The sequence below is a fragment of the Heterodontus francisci genome, unplaced genomic scaffold, assembly GCF_036365525.1.
Source record: "Heterodontus francisci isolate sHetFra1 unplaced genomic scaffold, sHetFra1.hap1 HAP1_SCAFFOLD_1011, whole genome shotgun sequence".
Lineage (NCBI taxonomy): Eukaryota > Metazoa > Chordata > Chondrichthyes > Heterodontiformes > Heterodontidae > Heterodontus > Heterodontus francisci.
The window spans coordinates 205001-210000 of NW_027140467.1; positions in this window are offsets into that span (position 1 = coordinate 205001).

Sequence of the window (5000 nt, forward strand, 5' to 3'; positions counted from 1 at the left end):
GCACTTTCCGGGGCAAATCCGGACCCTTACGCAAGGGAGAGTGCGCCCCCCGCCTCGGCCGGGGGTCAGGCTGCCGCCTATTAAGCCCGACAGAAAACCCGAAAAATGGACGAAAATGGGAAAAAATCCCCATCCGAAAAAGGCTTAAAAGTCGGTTGGGCGGCAGCTAGGGTCGGTCTCTGCAGACCTGGAGGCTCGGGTGGACTCTTGGAATAAACGTCCAAGTCCCGACTTGCCACCTCCTACTACTGTGCAGATACCCCGCCAACCCCCAGCCACCCGAATGACAAGCGTCCGATCAGCGGGACGAATTTGACAACTCTGGCCGGACCTCTGGAACTCCATCCCGGGTAACCGGGGCAAATTTTTCCGCTTGATCGCCCTTCCACTGGTTAACCATTTGCCCTTTCGGACTTAGTCTCTGGACATTATTCGACGGATTTTCTGGTTAACCATTTGCCCTTTCGGACTTAGTCTCTGGGCATTATTTTCGACTTTTTGGTTAATGATTTCACACTTTTTACTTACTTTTGCGCTTTTTGGTTAATGATTACTCTGCTTACTGGTTAATTATTTGCCCTTTCGGACTTAGTCTCTGGACATTATTTTCGAGTTTTTGGTTAATGATTTCACACTTTTAACATATTTTTGCGCTTTTTGGTTAATGATTACTCTGCTTACTGGTTAACCATTTGCCCTTTCGGACTTAGTCTCTGCACATTATTTTCGACTTTTTGGTTAATGATTTCACACTTTTAACATATTTTTGCGCTTTTTGGTTAATGATTTCATACTTTTTACTTACTTTTGCGCCTTTTGGTTAATGATTACTCTGCTTACTGGTTAACCATTTGCCCTTTCGGACTTAGTCTCTGGACATTATTTTCGAGTTTTTGGTTAATGATTTCACACTTTTTACTTACTTTTGCGATTTTTGGTTAATGATTACTCTGCTTACTGGTTAACCATTTGCCCTTTCGGACTTAGTCTCTGGACATTGTTTTCGACATTTTGGTTAATGATTTCACACTTTTAACTTAATTTTGCGATTTTTGGTTAATGATTACTCTGCTTACTGGTTAACCATTTGCCCTTTCGGACTTAGTCTCTGGACATTGTTTTCGACATTTTGGTTAATGATTTCACACTTTTAACTTAATTTTGTGCTTTTTGGTTAATGATTTCATACTTTTTACTTACTTTTGCGATTTTTGGTTAATGATTACTCTGCTTACTGGTTAACCATTTGCCCTTTCGGACTTAGTCTCTGGACATTGTTTTCGACATTTTGGTTAATGATTTCACACTTTTAACTTAATTTTGTGCTTTTTGGTTAATGATTTCATACTTTTTACTTACTTTTGCGATTTTTGGTTAATGATTACTCTGCTTACTGGTTAACCATTTGCCCTTTCGGACTTAGTCTCTGGACATTATTTTTGGGTTTTTGGTTAATGATTTCACACTTTTTACTTACTTTTGCCCTTTTTGGTTACTGATTACTCTGCTTACTGGTTAACCATTTGCCCTTTCGGACTTAGTCTCTGGACATTATTTTCGAGTTTTTGGTTAATGATTTCACACTTTTAACATATTTTTGCGCTTTTTGGTTAATGATTACTCTGCTTACTGGTTAATTATTTGCCCTTTCGGACTTAGTCTCTGCACATTATTTTCGAGTTTTTGGTTAATGATTTCACACTTTTAACATATTTTTGCGCTTTTTGGTTACTGATTTCATACTTTTTACTTACTTTTGCGCCTTTTGGTTAATGATTACTCTGCTTACTGGTTAACCATTTGCCCTTTCGGACTTAGTCTCTGGACATTATTTTCGAGTTTTTGGTTAATGATTTCACACTTTTTACTTACTTTTGCGATTTTTGGTTAATGATTACTCTGCTTACTGGTTAACCATTTGCCCTTTCGGACTTAGTCTCTGGACATTATTTTCGGGTTTTTGGTTAATGATTTCACACTTTTTACTTACTTTTGCGATTTTTGGTTAATGATTACTCTGCTTACTGGTTAACCATTTGCCCTTTCGGACTTAGTCTCTGGAGATTATTTTCGAGTTTTTGGTTAATGATTTCACACTTTTTACTTACTTTTGCGATTTTTGGTTAATGATTACTCTGCTTACTGGTTAACCATTTGCCCTTTTGGACTTAGTCTCTGGACATTATTTTCGGGTTTTTGGTTAATGATTTCACACTTTTTACTTACTTTTGCGATTTTTGGTTAATGATGACTCTGCTTACTGGTTAACCATTTGCCCTTTCGCACTTAGTCTCTGGAGATTATTTTCGACTTTTTGGTTAATGATTTCACACTTTTAACTTAATTTTGTGCTTTTTGGTTAATGATTTCATACTTTTTACTTACTTTTGCCCTTTTTGGTTAATGATTACTCTGCTTACTGGTTAACCATTTGCCCTTTCGGACTTGGTCTCTGGACATTATTTTCGAGTTTTTGGTTAATGATTTCACACTTTTTACTTACTTTTGCGATTTTTGGTTAATGATTACTCTGCTTACTGGTTAATTATTTGCCCTTTCGGACTTAGTCTCTGCACATTATTTTCGAGTTTTTGGTTAATGATTTCACACTTTTAACATATTTTTGCGCTTTTTGGTTACTGATTTCATACTTTTTACTTACTTTTGCGCCTTTTGGTTAATGATTACTCTGCTTACTGGTTAACCATTTGCCCTTTCGGACTTAGTCTCTGCACATTATTTTCGACTTTTTGGTTAATGATTTCACACTTTTAACATATTTTTGCGCTTTTTGGTTAATGATTTCATACTTTTTACTTACTTTTGCGCCTTTTGGTTAATGATTACTCTGCTTACTGGTTAACCATTTGCCCTTTCGGACTTAGTCTCTGGACATTGTTTTCGACATTTTGGTTAATGATTTCACACTTTTAACTTAATTTTGTGCTTTTTGGTTAATGATTTCATACTTTTTACTTACTTTTGCCCTTTTTGGTTAATGATTACTCTGCTTACTGGTTAACCATTTGCCCTTTCGGACTTAGTCTCTGGAGATTATTTTCGAGTTTTTGGTTAATGATTTCACACTTTTTACTTACTTTTGCGATTTTTGGTTAATGATTTCACACTTTTTACTTACTTTTGCGATTTTTGGTTAATGATGACTCTGCTTACTGGTTAACCATTTGCCCTTTCGGACTTAGTCTCTGCACATTATTTTCGAGTTTTTGGTTAATGATTTCACACTTTTTACTTACTTTTGCGATTTTTGGTTAATGATTTCATACTTTTTACTTACTTTTGCGATTTTTGGTTAATGATGACTCTGCTTACTGGTTAATTATTTGTACTTTCGGACTTGGTCTCTGGACATTATTTTCGACTTTTTGGTTAATGATTTCACACTTTTAACATAATTTTGCGCTTTTTGGTTAATGATTACTCTGCTTGCTTGTTACTGATTTCCCCTTTCGGACTTGATCTCTGGCCGTTCTTTTCGACCTTTTTGGATCAGGTTTCCACACTCTGAAATTATTTTGGGCTCACTGATTAGGCGAGATCAAGGGGGCATGCCTGGGCACTTTGGGCTCAGTTTGGGAAGGCGGCGTCCGTGTGCTCCTCCGCCCTTCCCGCACTTGCGGCTAGGTTTGCCAAACTGCGCTGACCCGCAGCCCTGCCTTTTTGCCCACGGCACGGAACGACTCAAGTCTGGCTCCGTTCCAGGCCGTTGCCTCCGGCTGCCCGCCGTCCGGCCGGCCTGGGACGTACCCCGGCTGACGGCGCCGGAGCCCCTCTAGCAGCCACCGGTGCCGCGGGCCAATGGGTCCGGGCGTTCCGGAGCTATCGGTGGGGAAGTGCTCTCCCCTTTTCCTGACGCCGTTCGCCCGAGCAGAGGTGCAGCCTGACGGGACTGCTGTCGCCTTCCGCGGCGCACCGGCCCCTTTCACCTGCCGTCGACCGCGCGGAGCTCGGACCTTCCTCCCCGAAGTTATGGCCCCGGCGCCGGAGGGTTCCCGGGGCCGGGCATTCAGCGGGGTGAGTCTTCACCTTCCCGGTCAGCCTGCGGGGTCGGTGCGCCGGCACTCGACGCGGGAGGGTCCCCTCTTTCCGTAGAGCCCCGCCCGGTGCCGATCGGCCGGCGGATTGCGGAGCGAACCGCGCCTGACCGACGGGCCTCGGAAACCCGTTGCAGTCGACGGGGGGGAACCGGACAGCGGGACGAGGTGCCGATTCCACCCGCAGATTCGATCCCGAAATCCCGCGGGATTCGGCGGTCCGACCCGACAGATTCAAACGTCGCCCGGGCGGCCCCCAGCGGTCGGGCCGGCCTGGTTCCGCCACCGCCCGATGCCCCTCGCCCCCGGCTACCGCCGACCGCGCCGACCGAGGGAATGCGGCCGGACGTCCGGCGGCAATCGGCCGGAAAGCGGTATGGCCATTTCCTACTGTCCCTCGGACGGGCAGAGGGGCGGCGCCGGGGCACTCGCGGACCAGGCCGCGCCCCTCCGAGCCCTACCGCCTGCCGTCGACCGCGCGGGGATCGGACCTCCCTCCCCGAAGTTATGGCCCCGGAGCCGGAGGGTAGCCGGGGCCGGGCATTCAGCGGGGTGAGTCTTCACCTTCCCGGTCAGCCTGCGGGGTCGGTGCGCCGGCACTCGACGCGGGAGGGTCCCCTCTTTCCGTAGAGCCCCGCCCGGTGCCGATCGGCCGGCGGATTGCGGAGCGAACCGCGCCTGACCGACGGGCCTCGGAAACCCGTTGCAGTCGACGGGGGGGGGGGAACCGGACAGCGGGACGAGGTGCCGATTCCACCCGCAGATTCGATCCCGAAATCCCGCGGGATTCGGCGGTCCGACCCGACAGATTCAAACGTCGCCCGGGCGGCCCCCAGCGGTCGGGCCGGCCTGGTTCCGCCACCGCCCGATGCCCCTCGCCCCCGGCTACCGCCGGCCGCGCAGACCGAGCGAATGCGGCCGGACGTCCGGCGGCAATCGGCCGGA